Source organism: Numida meleagris, chromosome 5 (genome assembly GCF_002078875.1).
Source record: "Numida meleagris isolate 19003 breed g44 Domestic line chromosome 5, NumMel1.0, whole genome shotgun sequence".
NCBI classification, from domain to species: domain Eukaryota; kingdom Metazoa; phylum Chordata; class Aves; order Galliformes; family Numididae; genus Numida; species Numida meleagris.
This window is the reverse complement of record NC_034413.1, coordinates 8,301,943-8,322,958: the sequence shown is the minus strand read 5'-3', so window position 1 is coordinate 8,322,958 and position 21,016 is coordinate 8,301,943. Positions and strand designations below refer to the sequence as shown.

The following is a 21,016-nucleotide window of genomic DNA, read 5'->3' as shown; positions in this document are numbered from 1 at the left end:
GGTCACACATGAGGAGTTTTTTCAAACAGCAAGTTAAGGCGATGGAATGAAACCAGTGACATCTGCCACTCACGCTCTCTCCCTCCATCCTGTTTACCCATAGCCTCCCCCCTTTCCCTTTTCTTTTTCTAATGCTCATGGTTTTCATCCCATTCAATAGCTCCCCCCAGTTCCACTCGCGACCCCCCAGTTTCACCAGTAATTACTCTGGGGAATGCATTTGAATCTGAATCCCCTTCATTCTTTGGTCCTTTTTTGCCTGTTGATTTGTGGATGTCTTAATGTTCCCATTTGAGCTGAGATGTCTCCCTTCATAAACTTCAGTCATGTCCGTTTTTATTTAGTCTCTGAGGAAATCAAAGATCATGTCATGACAATGATGTGTCCAGCACTTAACATGATCCCATGCTGATTGTCACAGGCTTCTAGGAATTGTCGTACTCTGTGTTTCTCTTTTCCCTATTGTGGTTGACCATCTCCATAACAATCTAAATAAATGAAATCTAATTAAAAAGAAAAAGGACAAAACTGCCTCCCCATTCCCTCTTTAAAAGCTGAATGAATAACATTGAATCCTCTCCAGTAGAAAATTTATGAGGCTGAGAGTTAGGGTCCCGATCCTGAAATCTTTACTCATGCACTAATCCTCACACATTTGATTTATCCTTTCAGCTTCAGTTCACACAATGACTCATAAAAATAAGTGATGTAGGATCGGGCCCTTTAGAAACTTGAAATGACGTCGTTTTCCCCAGTGCTTTCTTTCATTATTGTGATTTTTAACTACTGCCTATATGGGCAGAGAAAATACCTTGAGCATTCAGAGTTCCTTTCTCAGCCCATACTCTAGCAAGTAGAGAGAGGAGGAAGAGACGGATTTGATGTGACAACCACACAGTTATAACTTTTAGATTTCTTCACCAATAGAATTCTCTGTTTCGTATCACATTAGGACCACTGTCAAATGGGACCATGGCATTGTGCACCCCTTTTACAACAGGAAGTTCCTCATTACAGTGCATTATTTAGGATAAGCTGCTTCAAAACCAACAACCCAAAGAAAAGAACCTGAATGCTTGTTTGCTAGTATTGCAAACTGTTTGCAATAAAGATCACCACCAAAAAGGAAACAAAGGAAATTTGAGACTACAGTAAAGCCTGATCTGTTTAATATATGCCCCTAAAACTTAATGTGCACAGTTAGGATCCAGTTAAGCGAAGTGCACTGTCGCTAAAACTTGGATTGGTGCAGCCCTGCTGTAAAGTTTCTTTCCTGATATCATTTTGAAGTGAGAAGAGGAAAGAAGAGAAACAAATTGACACGTACTGTGATAAATTCCTGTAATGGATTAGAAACAGTGCGTCGCTGACACTGAAGTCAGAAGAACAGAACAGTTTGGGAAATGGTTCAGAGATGCTGGCTCTGGTTATTTCTTCCAGTGGAGTAATAAGAATGCTGGAAGCTTGCCTTATGTGTGTGTGATCTGGACTCAAGTCCCTCTGGAAATGCATTTAAAAAAGGGAGGTCTCATTGCTAAAGGGTATTGTTCAGAAAATTATACAAAATAACAACCAGCAGAAGAGACGGCTTTTGTAGATGATGGGAAATATCAGGAATGGATAAAGTTATTCATGCTAGGCTGAATTCTCATGTCTTTGTTCCTCTCTGAGACTGAGTAAGAAATAAAGAGCATTTAGGATTTGTCTAGCTGCATCCTCCCAGGTATTTAGCTCAGGAGCATCATCAGAACCTGAAGGGGCAATTTAGAGGATCACTGAAGGGGTGGAGGATTGCTTGTTGACTGGTTGGAATCACATGCATTCTTTTTTCTTCTTCTGTTTTGGTGAGTACATTTTGGTACACTCAGGAAGTTATCCTCCGACATCTGGGAATCATTTTCACATGAAATGATGGAAAGACAACCCTCAATTACACCACTGCTGGAAACAGCACGTCCACATGTGCAACCCCACTAACTGCCCGATCGGGGGCAAGCTCCCAATAGGCCCCCCTCTGTGCAGCCCCTCGTGTTGGTACCACAAGCCAATGAGAAGCCCATGTGAAGCAATCTAACTTCCCCACACCCTCTGCCACTCGAGCAGCTCCTGCCCTACAGGAACACAAACTTTTGTGCTCCCTTCCCACTCACCCTGACTTGTAGGAGATTGTAGCTTTACCACTGCGGGTGTCCCATTGCTGCCTCCTTGCCCTCCCCAGGGCATCACCTCCCCTCTGCGAGGGGAGCAAAGAGCTGCTGCCTCTGCTGGATTGAAATACAGATATTCTTCCCCAAATTAACCATGTGTTGCAAAACAGGAGGAAGCAATGGGAAGGAGGAAGAGAGGGCTTTTCCAGAGAAACGTCTGGCTGGTGGGCCTTAATGGAGGCGTAAAACTATACGAGTGTGAAATGTTATTATTATTATTTATGAACTACCCTGCACTCTGTCTGACACTGCCTGAGATATCATTTTACTGGCTCACACAGAGCAGTGCAATTCTTTGGCTTCCTTCCCTGCTGTAAGTGTACCCACAGCATGAATGTGTTTGTGGACCTGATGCCAACATGTGGATCTAACTGACCAAAACATAAAAAGAAAGCTGGTGGCCTGTGCTGAGCAGGGTCAACACAAAGCAATGGTCATAGCAAAGGATTCTTGGCCTGATTTATAACCAGAGAAAGCTTGGCGTGCAAGGTACACACCAGAACATACACACATGATGATGTTGGAGTAGAAGACACCACCACTGGGAAAAGCAACATATATTTTTGTACATGTAACACACCCAATAACAGATACGCCTTTAAAATAATCCTCTGAGTGGTTTGTACCTGCTGCTGAACTATGAGAAGCTGGAGGACTGGAACAATCTCTGAGATACTCAGAGGGGATTTCCAGCCAGCAGCAGACATTTCAGATCTAGAAAGTAGCATTTAGGAGCTCTCTGGCAGAGCAGACCCAGGCCCGACCAGCAGCCCCCTTCCCCTCATGGCTCTGTAAGTGCCCAAAGCCATCAGCTCCCGCCAGCCTGGGAGCAGCCTTAGATCTCACGTCCCCAGCAAGCAATAACTGAAGTGCTTTTGGTGGAGGAGCTGCTCTGACAATCCTTGCTTTCCCCAATTTGGCAGTACAGAGGAGCTGTCATCAGGATTCAGCTAACTTACTATTGTTCTCCCCCTTCTGCTTCAAAATACCAAGATTTCCTGCTGCTTTCCTGTGAGTTAAATACCAGGGATTTAGGATGAGCAGAGCAGCAAATCATCCGTTGGCTCTCGCTTCCTCTCTCTCCCTGTGAGCAGCATTTCCTCCACCAGTGATTTATATTTGGTTCCGCAGGAAAAGAAACTGCCAGGGGAGGATTCAGCCTCTGACACTGCACCCACCAGAGGCCGGCAGCTGAGCTCATGCCTTGCAGGAGCAGCTGTGTGGATGCCCCCAAAAAACCCAGACAACCTCCTCACTCTCACTCCCAGCCCGGATCTCAAGAACTTTGGTGTTGTGCGTCTGCTGATTGTCCTGATGGACATGAAGGTAACCCTGAATGCCACCCATCAGTACATCCCTCTGCCCCAGCCTGTTCCTGATTGTAGCATGGGTGATTGACCACGCACGGCTGCCACAACCCAGTGCCTATACCAAACTCTTTGCCTCCAGCCTCAGTGGCTGAATGCAGAGCTGAGGAACTCAGGTGATGCTTGTTGGGTGATGAGGGCTTGGAGGTGATGTGAAGCCCTAACAGGGCTTTCTAGGAGCACGCTTTTCTTCATTTGAGGCTGTCTACTCCCTGAAGCACCATCTTCCTTTGATTCCCCCCCGGTTGTGGGATGCGCTCCACTGGTTTGGCTGTGTAGTACACTACTTGGTGAGTAAGCAGCTCACATTGGCTATTGTTCATCTCTTTAAAGGCTCTCACCAACACTGGTCAGGGAAAGACCCCATTGCTTAGCTCAGCTTTGCTTTTGACTAGAAGGTTTTCAGCCAAGTAACAGCCCTGGGTGGGGAACAGAGATACTTCTGCTTGTTTGCTCTGACAGGTGGTCTTGAAAAAAACAGGTCTTCTAGCTGAACTTTTATTCTGACTTAAAGGAAAAAAAAAAAAAGCCAGTCTTAACTTGACTCCTAGGGTCTGTTTTATTTCAATAGGGAAACAACTTACTAATTAGGGTAAGACTCTTTAAGAAAATATGTTTTCTATTCCACTGATAGTCAGTTACAAGCGATAACACTGTTAAATGTAGTGCCTAATAAATCTAGAAAAACTACCCAATAAATGTAAGTAATAACAATGATTAACAATAAATTAAATGCAGAGAACTAGGAATGTACCACATTATTTTTAACTAGTCTGGTCCATCGGGTTCTTATTATTCAGTTTGTCCTCCACACCTGGAGTTTATTAGAGTGTAATACAAACTAAACAGTCCCTCAGAGAGGCCATTGGAAGGGCTTAGTATAAAACAATATACAAGTTTAATAGTGGTAACTGACCTTTTTTTTTCTTTTGCAAAAACGTATCTTGGTAACTTGACTCGTAAGGAAATGTAGTGCTTTTTTACATAATCCTAATGGGTGACTTTTTGTTTAATTCAGATTATTTTTATTCACAAGACAGCAAGACCTATGGCCAACAGTCTGTGATATCCCATTCTTTCAGGTATAAAACAGTTAAGTAAGTGTATTTTTCTTTCTTTGCCCGTTTAAAGACCAAGCGAGTAGAAGGGTTAATGCAGTATGCTCTTCAAATGATGATATTGTTAAAAATGGCTAAACTTTACCATGTTCATGCTTGGCAAAAGGTTTCAAGCAGCTTAAAGTTCAGGGTTGTTCAGCCTCAAGTGGCTTTTGTTTGACACGGAGCAAAGATAAGGTTCATTTGCTGCAATATGAGTCCAGGCCTGACCTTTAAACACCTCTGTAGTTGGACTGGGGGCTTTGGCTCAAATCAGTGCGTGGCTTTCTGAAAATATGTATGTATGAGTAATAACCAAATATTCACAGTGATGAATGTTGTTTGTAGCTGGGCTCTTTAGTTTTCCTTCAGGTTTTCATTCAAAAATGTTGGAAAATTATCATTGTTTCTTTCATTCTCTCCTCCTCCTCTTCCTTCCCGTTTCTCTTCCGAAACCACAAGCTATGGGCAATAGTAAATCCACCAGACAAAAGATTCTTTTCAAATTTATTTCTCTGGATTTCCATTGTTACACTTATGCCATCTAATGGACTACAGTGTTTTTCTATTCTGTTCCCACTTTTTCAAATAAAACACAGTTTAATCTTTCTGAGGTTTTCAACTGTTTTAAAACTTAAAAATTGCTGTAGATAAGATGTGTTTTCCCTACACAATAACATAAAATATTCTGCACTCTGTGTATTAGGTACTGCACTATCACTGCACACATACCCACCCCGTGCATTGTTTCAGGCTAAAAATCCCTTTGTTTAGATGCCTTTCTATGCTCTGAATAAGAATGTCTTGCGGACATTGACACTGCAAATTACTCTATTTAAGAAAAAAAAAAAGTACAGAGACAATTAAGGAGAACTTTAAACTCAGGGCTATTCAGAGGTGCAAATAAGTCAAATATTATATGGAATTTGGAGTAGAGACAGAATTTTTCTTTTTTATAGTCTGCATTATCTTCAGACCTACTCATCTTGCAGGATTGGTTCCAATTCTTACTCACTCAAACAGCAATGCCAAAAACCACATTCAGCTTGCTCACTGTAAGCCTTCGTTTTATAATCAAAACCATTTTTATTTTGATTCGCTCCCCCTTCATTTTAAGGGATGAGAAACTGTTCCCTGGTTCTGCAAAGATCATCTTTGCTTCAAGCACAGAGTCATTCGAGTGCTTGATCAAATGAGAGGCAAACGCTGTGGAAAATAACTAACATTTTTGAAACAAAGTACAATGGATTGTGATTTTTCAGGTGGGTTCTCCTTTTGTTATGTTTTTCCTAAGTATCTCTGGCAGGAGAAGGAATAATTTTTCTGGATCCTCTAGCAAATCCAGCCAGGAAAAATGCAATTTGCCTTTGCACCAAGAGGATTTATCCTAATGGATTATAAAGCCGCCGGCCAATAAAGTTGGATCCAGTTCTTTACACGTGATCTGATCCATATTCCTAAAAAGTTACAGTTTGACGTGAAGCGCTGCCTTTGTGGAGCGTTTTGGGTTGTCCCACCTGTGGGGCTGGCAGGGGCTCCTGGTGCTGCTGTTTGGGGTCCCAGGGGCTGGGTGACAGCGTGTGGCTGCCCCTTGCTGCTGTGATGGATCCATGTGTGCCCTCAGTGCTGCCACTTCAACCAGGACGCCTGCTGAGGGCCTTGCTGACGTTCATGAAAAATTCAGCAAAACCAGGAGAAACTTGAAGGTTCCTCATTGCTTTTGCTGTCGCTTCTCCTACTGGTATGGAAAACACACTGGTTTTGTAGTACTTGGATCTGCTCTCATTTATGCTGATGTACCTTTATTCAAAGAGGAAATCCTGGGTTACTCTGACTTAAGATCTGTCCCTGGGGGCCGTCCCAAGTTGTTCTAACAAAGCTCTGCTCTCCGGGCTATCATTTACTTCACTGGATGCCTGTCCTTCTTGGTCCATGCCCTCAACGATATACTCAGTGCGAGAGTTATTTGACTTGAGTTGTTCTACTCTTCTTGGAATCACAGATTGATCCCACATAAAAAATTCCAGGGAAAACAGGCAGTTCCTGTATAGCGCTTGGATTTCTTCCCCCCCCTAAAAACTGTACTCTGGGAGGGAAAGGTACAGAGGCTAAGAATCCAAGGAAAGGGCTTCCACAATGAGCTGAGCATCCAATAAAAATGCATAGACACAGGTAATGATGGCTTGGAGAAGGATTGTTCTTACATCTGGATGCATTGAGCATCCTAACGAATGGTAGATTTTTTTTTTTATCTCTTCTTTTTTTACATAACATATCTTTTGGGAGGCAAAATCCTATACATAATTAAGGAAGCTTCTTTTTTAGCCAGGTGCATTGTGATGTATTGTAATGGTTATTTATTTTGTTTAGAGAGCACACGAGGACCACAGGATCATTTTATCTCTCTCCCTCCACTTTGAATTTTCTCTATGGAAAATCAGATGCCAGCTCCAGTGCCTCCGAAGTGCAGTGCTGTGATCTCTCATCCCAGGAGCCTGGTGCCGGCAGGCAGTGGTGAGGTCTATCTCTGGAAGGAACAAAAAGTGCACAGAGGCAGGAGGGTGGGCTGAGTGCCCTCCTCTCTGCTCCACATATGGGCAGAGAAATGATTTCTCTGTATTGATTTCCTGCCCTCGTTCACTTGCGTGTCCTGTGGGGATGAGTTTGCTCTGCTCGTGTTTATACTTTGCTTTGAATAGGGCTTGGGGATCTGTTGGAGAAAAGTGAGAGTAGGACTGAAATGCAGTCATCGGGTTGGTATCCAGGGGCCATAAGCATAAGAGGATCCCTCTCAGAGGCAAAACCCTGCCCAGGCCAAGGACCTCCTGTGCCCTGAGTGCTCTTTGAAACCACTGGCTCTCAGAAAGTGTTTTAATGGTGCAGGAAACAGGCTCACAGGCTGTGATAAAGACACAGGGTAGCAAATTGCACCAGCAAGGAGAAACATAAGTGCTACCATGACTGTGCTTAGCATGGCTAGAACCACCTCTATGCTTGTGGGAATGCTTTTGATAGTTAGTAGGCACGGTGGTGACTGGTTGATGGTTGGACTGGATGATCTTAGTGCCTTTTTCCAACCTTAGTGATTCTGTGATTCTAAAACTGGCTACCTGTGCCCTTTTGCTGCTGTGCTGCAGCACAATCAGTGGGCCTGAGAAGTTAACATGACATTTGAGAGAAGGATGCAGAGCCTGGAAACAAATTACTGATGATATAAATGAACAAAAATCCTACACTGGTTGAATGAGGACAGCCTAGGGGCAAAGTACTTCTGAAAACCAAGCTATTTGCTCAGGCGTTTTGGAAAATCCTGCTGTCCTTCATGTGTCAGAGGCTGGGAGAAGGCGGGTGGCTCAGGAATGCAGGGCCCCAGGGATTCCCTTTTCTGTGTAGGCATTGTTGAATCGTATTTTTTTTTTCCTGAGGTATTTACATGGAGAATTCCTACCTCATGTTTAAGGAAGAAAAATCCACAGAAGTTTAAATTCACCCTGGGGCAAAGACTCTGCTCTTGGACTCGCCAGACGTCTGGCTCCCGTCCAGGCAGCCTGACTTGCAGGTCGGGCTTTCAGGGGAGAAAGCAACCCCTGGGAAAGAGCAGGTAAGAGGGTGTCAGCCTCCATGACAGAGGGCTCCTCACAGCTCTCTGTGGGGCACAGGGTGGTGGGGCTGGATGGATGTTCTCAGGGCTGAGAACAGGACAATGTGTGCCTGCACCACGGAGGCACTTCAGCCAGAGCCTCTTCTTGGAGGCTGTGCCCTGCTAGCAGGGGTGGCTGATGGTCACCAGAATAACCATGGGATAGAGAGGAGAAGGTCTGTTTCCCTCAATGGCATTTATTTTTTCAAGATGAATTCTTTGTGTCAAGAGAGCTTCCTCCTCACTGAGAAGGATGTCTGTATCCTATCATGTTGACCCAGTGCCTTCCATCATTCTCTTGGGCTGTGAGCAGCAAGGTGCTCAGTGGCAGTTAGTCAAGATGTCCTCAGTGTTTCGTTTTCACAAGAAATGGTGGAGATGCAGTATCATGAAAGAGTGGTGGTTTCAGTGTTTCCCATCCCCAAACTGGTCCCTTTGTAGTCACAGGTTGGTGGCGTCATCTGGACCAAAGCTCCAGGGCCAATTCAGCTATAACACTTGCTAATGATTCCTCTTGTCCTTTTTCTGAACCACGTTATTTCAGTGTCTGGGCCATAAACCCTCTCTGGAATCTGTGCCCAAGGCCAGTGCAGTGGGGCTGGCAGGTTATACTGGGAAATGCTTAGAATCTTCCAGCTTTGGAGCAATGAGAGAATGAAGGCACATCTCTTCCAATCCCTCTTCCTGCATTTTTTCATAAATGTGTCAGGGTGACATAGGACTAGTCTCAGCCAATCTGCTCATTTGTACCAAGCCAAGAGCCTCTCAGCTTTAATTTACCAACTTGGAGGCTTTTTGAGGGACCGAGGTCTTCAGATGAAATACTATAGTTCAAGATGATTATTGTTATGGTTAATGGGAAAGCAGTTTATATGAAACACTCTGTTCTTTCAGTGTCCCATACTTCTACAGGACATGCTGGATAACTGGTACCATAAAAGTGTGCTTTTGGCAGGATTCAGGCAGCAATAAAGTTATGCACTTCAGATTGCAGCTAGGAGAGCGAAGGGGGAGAAAGGAAATTCCTTTGAAAATTATAATTTCAACATGATAAAGTTGGCTGAAGAAGTGCAGCAACAGATAAAAATCTGCCTGGGTAAAAGGCTGTGACCATTAAACAAAACAGTGAAATACTGAAACGTGTGGAAAGTGTTTTACCATGAATTAAAAACGCAGGGAGTCCATCAGTGAGCAGCAGTTAGCTAATGAGAAAAGCAGATGCATGCATTTAGGAAATGTAAAGAAGATGTAAACCTTGTAAATTTTTACATATTACCTCTTTGCAACAAAATATGAAAACCAGGTTAAAAAAAGAAAGTAACCCCCCATTAAAAAAAAATAAAAAATAAAAAAGACAGGAAAAAAGAAACAACCACTACCAAGTATGTCTACAAACGAATTAGGAAATCTAGCAAAAAGAGAAACAAACAAAAAAATCATTACAAGAAAACCAAAAAGCTATTGATATATTGAGAACAAAAATATTGAGACATAGAAAAATACTCATTTTTAGTTCTCTTGAACATATTTTTTTTTATTCCCCAGTTATAATACAGAATTTTTTCCAGCTCGTTTTGGCAAGCCCAATCTGTTGGAAATACTGAATAATGGATATGTTGTATAGGTACATCCTCAAAAGGACACCTAAACATGATGAAGACAGTTTTATCAACTGTCTGTTGAAGTTTGCAGGTAAATGTTTGCCCTTGAGTCACCAAAAATCCAGAGTAGCCTCTGGAAGAGTGAAAATCTAGGACTATAGATTTTCATAGCTTGTTCATCATTTTAAGAAAATTCCCTTGGAAGGTACAATACTGGCAAATCCAATCTACAAATATACCTTCAGGATAGACAAGAGAGTGCTTCTAAATGCAAGGCAGCATTTGGCAAGGTTGATTTAAAAGAAAAATACATGTTCTGCGTGGAGGCAATGTTAATACAATCCAGCTTATGAACATCATGCTCTGAGAGGTGATTTTGCAGATCAACTTCTTGAAAGTCTACCAAATGCTTTCCTTCCTAATGGTGATTATTAGCACTATTGCTACCCCCTGATTATGAAGGAACAGCCTCCTTGTCTGAATGATGAACATTTTGTGGACTGTACTTGGCTTCAAGTAGCTATAATGGAGGTGCAATGTTTCCTTCAGGTACACGTGGACAGCTCAGAGCTGCATGGAGAGGAGATGACAGCAGAGCTGCTCCATGTATTGCCTCTGCTGGTAAATTGGTCCTTAAGAAACCAAGCCATGAAGTCTTATCCTTCCTTGGTGTAGGCAAGGACCTCTTTGAGGATGGCACACCCATGAGCCCAGCAGAGACTTTGGGTGCTGGCTCAAGTACTGATGCTGCAGTGTGCTTAAATGTTTGACTGCATGAGGTTTGAAACATGTATGGCCAAACCTGACCTGATTTAGTGCTTGATCTAGCAGTCAGCAGCCCTGCCCACTGCAGGAGGGTTGGAACTAGACGATCTTTGAGGTACCAAACCGCTCTGTCATGTGATTCTAAACCAGGTGTCAGCACCTTGCTACCAAGATGTCCCAGATATTGAAGCACATTCCTCTCTGAGGTACAGTTAGGTGGAATCAAATGGAGTTTGGTTTGAAGGAACTGCAGGACTGGACCCTGTTTTGCTAGATGTGCAGTCTTCAAGCAGTCCTTCACTATAAAGCAGCCACATAAGGTCATAGGGAAACCCAAGTTGGAAACAGCTTCAGGTCTCCTGTCCAACATCCTGCTGAAAAACAGGGTCAGCTGTGAGGCTGGAGCAGATCAAGTGGTTTTTCCAGCAGTGACCTGAAAACTCCCAAGGATGGGGACACTGCAGCTTCTTTTGCTATCCTGCAGAGGCTCTTACCCCTGTAAGCCTGGCTTCACCATCTCGATAGCTTCCTCTAGATTGATAGATTGATTTCACACACATGCATGCAGTTGGAATAACTGAAAAACTAATCAAAGTTCACTGAGAAACTTGGGAGAGGCATTAAAGAAATCCTGTCCTTTCTGAATGTGCTGCAAGCCTCTCTTTCTGTTTCCCACCCAGTTTGTGGGTGGCCAAGCCTGGATGTGTGCCTCCACGTGCCAGCCTGGTTCTGTGAGGTTCACCGCAGAGATGCCTGGATGCCCAGAGCCCTTCCTGACCCACCTGCAGGTCTTTCTGGGGTGCTGGGGCTGCTGGCAGATCAGCTCTTGGGGGTGGGTTTGGTTTCCTGGTCATCTTTCAGAGACCAATTAATAATCCAAGAGTTGCAGAGGCCTCAGTTTAAAAAGCAAGGGCCTAGCATGATCAAGATCTCTCTTAATTTGAAGCAGGCATCTGTAAATCACGTAGCTCCATAGACGTCAAATTTGGCCTAGAGGACATACATCTACCTCCCTTTCTACATAATATACAGTAGCAGTTAACTGTAATGAGTGGTAATATAACTCAAGTGCCAAAGGGATTAGACATAGAGGGTTCTGCATAAAACACGATACTCAGGGTTTATCCTTTTTTTTCTTTTTTCTTTTTTCTTTTTTAATTTTAATGTGGAGGGCTGGGGCATTTACATTTAATCCTGTTGTTGTATACGCATTGCATTATTTTCAGTCTATAAAATTTATATTCCTCTTCAATTAGATTACAGCTGGACCAAAAAGAGGGGATTCTGCTCAGTGAATGCCGTTCCAGTTCCTACACAGCACAGGCAATTGTCACCTCCTTCCTCCCCTCTCCCCCCTGCCCCCGTGCCTTTCCTTAACTCAGCTGTGCTGTAGCACTTGATCAATTGCAACAGCACTAAAAAAAAAAAGTTAGTCATACATGATCAGCAAAATGGCCCAAATGATGTCATCCATCAAGATGGACATCGCAATTTGCCAACTATTTTCTCATAAATCAAATCATAGTCCCACAAGGAAGAAGAGCAGCTCATGAAGAGCCAACATGGCAGCAGTTATCGGCAGACTGAGAGAAATGCTCCCTCAAGTATACAGTAATTATTTTTACTCGATGGGAAATAAAGAGGGGAGAGATGGTAGTGTAGAACTGGAGAGTGTCTGCCTCACTTCATTACTATTCCCTAGGCAAAGGGCGCAACATATGCTTTTCATTGTGAAGCCAATAATTTTGAATCTTGGGACAGGTGAAAACTTAAATGACATTTGCAAACCTTGATTTATTTCCCTGCTTAACTCTGGAACATGCTTTAGATTTAGCTCTATACATTTCCATAGATTAGTGGCCAGTGTCACTGTATTTGCAGTGACCTTTAGCAAATCTTTCCCTTTTGTTATCAGTTAATTAAACATTTTGGGCACTAATAATGCCCTACTGAAGCAATCCCTGCTTTCTTTTTGTGTACACGTATGAAACAACAGGGGGATAGCGTGAACATTTTAATTTTTTATTGAGATTCTCTCTTGCATTTTTTTCCCCTCTCTTTCCCTCTCTCTCTCTCTGGTTTTCCCCTCCCATGTGCGATTTTACTTGCTGGAAATCTCATTAAAAGTTATTTATGAGCTGCTAGTGATCCCGTAAGGATTACACCTAATTCAGTCTGTAAAGCTTTTGAGTTACATTGCTTCCCAGGAATAGTCCCCATAGCAAGAAGGACCACCTTTCCCATTGTTTGACTTTCCTTATCATTAGTATAAATACTTCATGAGAGGTTCCTTACAAATGCAGGATGGATCTCTGACTGGACTTAGGCACAAAGTGCCATTTGGTGCGTTAAGATTTTTCTTTCTAATGCTTTGGTTCATCCCGTTTTACAGGTGAGGAAACTAATGATTCAAAAAGGTGACATCATTTGTGCAAAACTCACAGAAAGTGTTGAGAAAAGACTGTGTTTCCTTGAAAATAGCTAGAGGTTAATAATATTAGGGTCTAGAGTTGTATTTGCTAATCAAATTAAATCTGCTAGCAAAACATCAGAGGGGCTGCAGATCCAAGACAAACATTCCTCAACTCTTTCGAAGTGGAGGCTTTTCTCCTTTCTTAGCCTCTAATTCTATTGTCAGGTTGTATTTCTTGAATTATTTCAGACTGACAATGATACTGAGACTAATATATTCAGACTATCACATACATACAGCATCAGATATTCTGTTGGTTGCTTGCTTTTTTTTTTTTTTTCTGAAGATTTGGGACTTGGTGCTTCTTGGTCTTGGTTCACTTTTCCTACTATCATTACAATAAGAAAAATCGATATTGACTTCTTATTTCCCTCCAACAGAGGGATAAGTTCAGGAAAATGACGAAGTTAAACATCCTGCTCAAGGTCAGAATTATCAGAATTAGGAATATCAGTGAGAACTAATTTTGTTTCCCACAAGGCCATGCAGCCACCTTGTTGTGCTGAGGTGTTGGAAGGGGAACATACAACAATCAGAGCAGAAGAGATTTTCCAGGCATTAGGATCTGATCACTGACACATCAGAGTGTTTGGGCATCTGACTCCCTTAATTGTGAATAAGCATCTGTGAAAGCATAGCATTTACAGCTCTCAAACCAAATTGGGCCAGTTTATAGTGCTAGGGACTGTGAGCGCAGCAAGAGATGATCTCTGCTCCAATGAGAGGAAGCAGGAGTGAAAGTTCTCTTCCTTTACAGATGTCAAGTGAAGAGACTATAAATACCCTAACCAAGGTGAGTGAAGCTGTCTGCCATGGAGCTGAGAACTGAACCTCGGTCTCAAATCCAAGTCCTGACCTGTAGACGCATAAAACCTGTCCTTCCTTCTACCTCTGCTAATTGGTTTACCCTGACCACCTGGTGAACATCAGAAACCCTCCCAGGTCAGCTGTTCAATAAAGGGAGAGACTTCATGGGGGTGGGGTGGGAAATGGCTCATTTGGGATGTAGCAGGTTTCATTTCATCAGCTGTCAGGCAGAGCTGCTGCTTTTGTTAAAAAGAGGGGTGAAGAAAGGAAGTAAGTGAGATGAAATCCATGTTGTTTTTGGACGAAAACTGAGGTGACCCTCCACTGATCTTCACTGCGCAGTCCTGGAGCTCCCCGCTTGCTTGCCCCGACCCAGGCTGATGTCCAGGAAGTCGCTGTGAAGTGCAAAGAACAGTGTATAACAACTTAAACAAACAACCAAAAAAAAAAAATTCAACCACAAAAAAGATCAAAAACTGTGGAAAACACTTATTTTTCTAATGGCGGTAAGGGAGCCAAGGAAGGGAGAAGACAGAAAGTAGACACTTAATTGGGGATTTGCAACCCAGTCGATAGAAACCATGAAGCAATGTTATAGCAAGCCTCTCTGGGGAATCGCTAATAAAGGATAAACATTTTAAAACGTGTCTTGTGCTTAATTAATTGTATAACTCAAGAACAAAGACTACATTTCTTCAAAGTTCTCAGTTTTCCCTGTCATGTAGTACAAAATCAGCACTAGGATTCGTAGTTCACACATACTGGAGTACCACTTGGCGCCATTCCACTTGTAATTGGATTTCCAACTTTTCAAAATAATTTGTCTTAAAAAAAGTATGTTTATTTTCCTCCAGGCTAGCAGGAGCTAATAAAAAGAATATTTCCCTCGTTCTATCCAAATTGCTTCAAAATCACATATATTTGATTACGCAAACAGGCTGGATGATTAACTGTATCTTTGCAAAAGCCACTGAGCATTGCCTCTGACTGATGATGTGACCTGGGCCTGAGGGCAGCAAAATTGGGGTTACTCTCACCGGAAGAGAGATTTGGCATAGGAAGGTCATGGTGAGGTCATGGCCAGGTGAGGTTGGGTGATGGTGGGCTGCACTGGGAGGCAGGGATTGACTGAGTGGTGACAATCACTGCTGTTGTAGACTGAGGAAGGAGGGACTGGAGATGCAAGGGTGAGCCTTGGTGTCTCCCAACCAGCAATTACACAATGGGACACATAGGATTGATGCTGGCACCTATGGTGGTCCCCACTATCATTGTAGATAAGTTCTTACTTTTTTTTTTTTTTTAATATGGAAAAATCTACAGGGAAAGCTGCTTTATTCCATAAACCCAGCAGGCTGTGTAACTATAACTGTGTTCTACCTTTCCGAGTTGCAAACAGTGACTGGCAGAAAATATTTGTCATTATTTCAAAAAAGTGACTGATTTTTATGTATTGCTTCATTGAGCAGGTGCTGGAGACTGTGGCTGAAGCACCTGAAGGCCACCTCCCTCCACTTCTTTGAGAATCACTTTTCACTTGCTATGCTGGATACACAGTGAACAGCTTCACCTGCCTTGGGACCAGCCACCAGCAAACTGACTTAGCCACGAGAAGTACTAGAAAGACATAATGCTCGGACAGAGGATACAGCTTGTAAGGCTAAAGAAGAATTGTCACCTGTGCAAGCTGCCTATTAAGGGCAGCATCAAGCAGAGATAGAAATTCATCATTGCTGCAGAAAGAGTGCTATTAAAACAGGGATAATGACATTTTAGTCAGGGTAATGCATTTTTTTTTTCTTGTGCTTTCAAGGACCTGTCAAGTGACAAACGTACTGCTTCAGGTTACCTGGTGCAACAACAGAAATATTTTACTGCAAAGGGAAGGTTATTATCAGTTGCATTATCAGAACATTCTTGAAGCCACAGTGGAGACAAGAAGTACCATGTTCGGTTTTGGACCCCTCTCTACAAGAAAGACACTGAGGCCCTGTAACACATCCAGGGAAGGGCAGCTAAGCTGGTGAAGGGTCTGGAGAACAAGCCTTATGATGAATGGCTAGGGAACTAAGATTATTCAGTCTGGAGAAGAGAAAGCTCAAGGGAGACGTTATTGCTCTCTCCAGCTCCTTGAAAGGAGACTGTAGTGAGATGGGGGTTGGCCTCTGCTCCTGGATAACTAGCGATAGGACTGGAGGGAATGGCTTTAAGTTGCAGCAGGGGACGTTCAGATTGGGTATTAGGAAAAGTTTCTTCTCAGAAAGAGCGGTGAGGTATTGGCACAGGCTGCCCAGGGAGGTGGTGGAGTCACTGTCCTGGGAGGTGTTCAAGAACCGTCAAGACATGGCACTTAGGGACATGGTTTAGTGGTATGGTGGTGATGGGTTGATGGTTGGACTAGATGATCTTAGTCATCGTTTCCAACCTAAATGATTCTGTGATTGGTTTCATAGCAGACTAGACCTTCTCCTTCTTGGTTCTGGGCATTTCTACAGGGAAGCAAGGAAGTGAACGCTTCAGTTGCAAAAACTCAGCATTCCACCTACCCCAGAAGCCACTGCTCCAGCTGGGCCTGTGGGCTCCCCAAAGCCAGGCAGAAGCCCAAAGTCCTCAAACTACAGCCAGATACAACTACCAGCTGGAAAAAAGAGAATGTGCCAAGAATATAGAAAAGTGTAGAAGCTGCTAAAGAAGGGGGGGAAAAGGATCAAAAAGGAAAAAAGTTCTCTTTCTGAATAAAACAAGCAAGAGGTTTCATTTGAACAATTCCAGTTCATTCTGTGTGCTACAAATGTCTCTCCTGACTTCCTGAGAGTCCCGCATGTGGCCTAGAGCAGATTCCCTGCATCCGATCCAGTCAAGTTCCAAACAGGTCAGACTGATATCTGCTTAAAATTTCCCTTTTCTCATCTCCTATGACTCCACAAGAGTCTGTTCTTGTAATTCCAGTCCCTCCTGCCCACCCCGCGCATGCTCTGCTCAAATTAATGCGAACATCGGGGGAGGTAGTGAGAGAAGAGATTTTCCTTCGGTATCCTTCCATCTCCTTTCTAGCCAAGTGAAACACTAATGATAATCCCTTACATTTCATTTATAAAATGAGTTTCCATGGCTATGGAAAGCTGAAGTTGCTGCTGTTGTTGCTTTTCATTTGATTTCCACTCAGTCTTCAGTCTCTCCCTGCTGACTTGACACCCCAAAATGAATGTGTAATTTGATTGCAGTCACTCTAGTCATGGATAAGAACTTTCTCCCAGTGATAAGATTTCTTTGCATTTATGTTCCTAACATCTATTTGCCAATTTTTTATTCAGCAGTATGTTCTGTGGCAACTACTCTTAGTTTTCTGCCTATTATCACTCCTAAACTTCTTTTATCTCTCTTGGCTTCTTCTTTCTATTAAATATTACTAGCACTGGAATATTTTTCTTTCAGATCTTGCATTTCTTCTTCTTGAATCTAATTGTATTGTGGTTTTAATACTTGGCTTGACAGGAACACCATTTCTTCAGTTCGCAGGGTGAAATCAGTTTTGTTTTATTGATAACTCAGTTCTTTTCTACTATCAAATAATTGTTATGTTTTCTCATTTGGTACAACTGCTCAACCACTTTGCACTGGCAACAACTAACAGTGAGAAAGTATTGGTAATAAATTGGGATAATGGTGGCAAAAAATCCCTTTGCCAATCAGTTCTCAAAAAAAAAAAAAAACATTTTTTAAGTTTGGATCTAAACTTCTCATTAATTAAGATGTGCTAAAGACAAAACTCAAATATGCAATGGTTTCATTACTTCAGTTTTTTTTTTTTTTTAAATAAGCAGTTTTTTTAATATAAATGTTTCTGGCCTTAGTATTTTTGGTCAAAAACTTCAAGTTTTCAGGAGACAAAAGAAAGATCTTTAGATTAGAAGCACTTCTTTGTACACAAGTGCATAGCTATACACATACACACACATAGTTATTCTGGGAATAGTTTTCTGAGCATCTGTTCCAGTGCAGTAGGACCAATTACGCTCCAGTTCTGCCCAAGCAAGGAGGTCTGTGCTCAGTATGCTTCTCCAGCAGCTGTGCCAGTTAGCATGCAGGATTCCTCTGCCTTTCTCTTACCTGTGTTTGTTTTTTATCAAGTTGAGCAACAATGGTATTCAGCTGCTGTTTTGCACATTGGATAATCTTTGCACAGCTGACTGCAGGTCAGATGTTTCCTTTTGCCATCATTTCAGTGTTACACAATCAGTGTGCATTTCATCAACCCAGTGCATTCTGCTCTCTGAAATACTTTCCACATAACCAGGGTGGAAGAGACAAATTTTGCTGCCACTGGGGCCCATGTTTAGGTTGTAATCTCTTTACAAACAGCCTTTGTATAAAGGGTTGGATTCAGGTAGACATGCTATGGCCGTTGGCTGCTGTTCAGGCAGCAGATGAGCACATGTTGGGATGCAACAGCTGCAAGTGACCACCCCAGGCCCCATCCCCACCCTGAAGACATGAGTTCTGTCCAGTCTCACAAGCAGTGGAAAGGCAGTTGCAGATCTAGGTATTTTGGGTGGAGGGCAACACAGCAACATGTTTGGTGTGTGTCTGCCCCTTACTGTTTTCTCTCTGCCAAGTAGACTGGTAACAGTTAATAGTGCCACACAGTTGTGAAGCATCAATGGGAGAAACAGCTTTAAGTTGCAGCAGGGGAGGTTCAGATTGCATATTAGGAAAAATTTCTTCTCAGAAACAGTGGTGAGGCATTGGCACAGGCTGTCCAGGGAGATGGTGGAGTCACTGTCCCTGGAGGTGTCAAGAAATGTCAAGATGTGGCACTTAGGGACATGGTTTAGTGGTATGGTGGTGATGGGTTGATGGTTGGACTGGGTGATCTTAGTTGTCTTTTCCAACCTAAATGATTCTATGATTCTGTGTGTGTGTGTGTCCAAATCTGCAGAGACAGAGTGCAAGGAAAGAGTGGGTGATACAACAAAGGAAAATGAGGGATGGTTTCCCACCTGAAAATGCCCAAGTGGCTTCAATGCCTACAGCAGCTCCAGAACTGGCAGAAGAAGACGTGAAGCTAGACACTGCCAACTCTGGTTCTGGTAGAGGGTCGCTGAGCCAAGGTGATGACATCTCTTGTGCCAGGACTCTGCATGCCCTCAGGCAGAGGAGGAAACTCGCGTGAGAAAAGCAAAGTTCTGTGAAAAGTGTCAAGGGCAGTGGAAACCTCGTAATTCCTTTATTTGAGTGAGTAATCAGCTGTGCTTTCCACTTGCTCCCCACGCAGCTCAACTTATATTATTTAGTTTCCACATCACTGCATTTAAATTCAAATGCAGGAGAGAGGAATATGAGCACTTCCATTTGTTCAGCATATTTACAAAAGGTGCAGAAATGAACATGTGGCATCCAATGAACACCTGGCAGTCAAAGCAAGGAGAGCCAGCTGTTACCTTTGCAATCAGAATTACAAATTCACACTATCCATCCTCTTCCTACCATGAAAGCGATGGAGTTAGCTCTGGGTGTATATCCGTGAGGAGAATCAGTCAAAGACAATGCTGGTGCTGCCTGCTAAAAAAGGAAACTCTCCTTGCTTTTTCCTGTAAGAAGTGGTAGTTTTTAGACCAGCTGTGTCTGAACTCCCTGTTGCCACAGAATTCTGTCTGTGCCGGACGAGTCTTTTCTGCAGGGCATACGACTTTTGACAACTTTGCAGCTTCCAAGTTGAACCCACTTAGTTCCTGACTTCCCTCCAGCTGATTTGTGCAGTACCCTTCTTGCTCAAGTTCATAGGTCTCTCTTCTTCTCCTCCGGCTTGTTTAGCTGCTGAGTTATTGAAGACCATGGGTAATAAAAGATGCCTGTGTTGCCTTCCCTTTGCACAAGCAGTACTTGAAGGCATTGGCCAGGAATCCTATACACTAAAAAAAAATAGGGAAACAAAAGACCAAAGGCATCTTGAACATACACATTGTACCTAAATGAAAATAAAGAGTCAGAGACACCATTTGAGAATGTGTGAGTCAATAAAGTTTTATAAAAGAAGCTCATAAAGCTGCCTTGGAAGTTTTACCATTGCAGATAGCTGGGTGAGTGCAACTCAGTGGTGCTGGAGGAGGACTTTGAATAGTGTTCCTTTTATCTCCCATGCCAGGATCCTTTATTTAAAACATATGGGAGAGGATAAGGTTTGTGCCGAGTGACTACAGTCCAAATTAAAATTAAAAAAAAATACTGCTCATGTGCACACATGCGTATGAACCCAAATAGATGTGAAGAAATTAAGACAGACTGACAGATGGTGCTGCACTCGCAGCAAAGCTCATTTCAAGAAGCGGAGGACAGAGGGACCGGCTTCTCCAGTGGCAGCCGATGGACACAAGCACTCGAGCAGCTCACAGCTGTTCTGCTGTCCCTGCCATGAGATTTGCAGAGCCACCGGGCTGAGGGTCGGGGGTCATGGCCTGGTGATTTACCAAAGGATGATCACCTCACACAAATTATCAGTGTAAGAGAGCCCTGACAGCTTCAATATGACGAGCAATGAGAGCAATTATCTGTGACATGTGAGGCCGGGGACAGCACTGCTCTGTGCTGCAGGGCTGGTGGTGGAGGCAGTGTACTCCCAGCCAGGACCACCCTGTGGCTGGGGACAAGCCAGACAAGGGCACACAGGGCAGGTGCAAATCAAAGCAAGGCATGTGTTATTTTATTTCTTCCTCCTCTCTGCTGTTGCACTCAGGCCTTGTGCAAGGGGATGTTGAGAAATGGGGGACTGAAATGCGATGGGATGTGCTGGGAAATTCAGAGCTAGGAAAGTCGTGGAGCCTGTGGTGCCTGCGTGGTTTGATCTAATGGATGAGGCAGCTTCTGTGTGTCACCTGAGTCATCTTTGGGGTTCGTTGTCAAAATCTTTTTCTTTATTATTTTATTTTCTTATTTTTCCCTGCTTCATTCAAACAGAAAAAAAAAATTGCCTGGGGTGGGATGGGAAAATTATAGCTGCTGGGCATTTTGCCTTGATCCATCAACTCCCCTTAATGGGCTGTACTATTCAGATGGGGCAGA

The 21,016-nt window shown here is 43.2% G+C and overlaps 2 long non-coding RNA genes across 2 annotated transcripts in view; both read left to right on the top strand.

The window, feature by feature from the left end:
- The window catches only part of LOC110399933, a 53,865-nt gene extending 53,337 nt beyond the window's left edge, over positions 1-528 (top strand). Inside the window, exon 9 of the long non-coding RNA XR_002439470.1 lies at positions 2-528. This is a non-coding gene — a long non-coding RNA (uncharacterized LOC110399933). The remainder of the gene's footprint in view (position 1) is intronic.
- Positions 3,260-14,579, top strand: LOC110400338. The gene is made up of 5 exons (XR_002439760.1): positions 3,260-3,864; positions 4,593-4,656; positions 7,042-7,185; positions 8,097-8,272; positions 13,908-14,579. It is a non-coding gene; the product is annotated as an uncharacterized LOC110400338 (long non-coding RNA).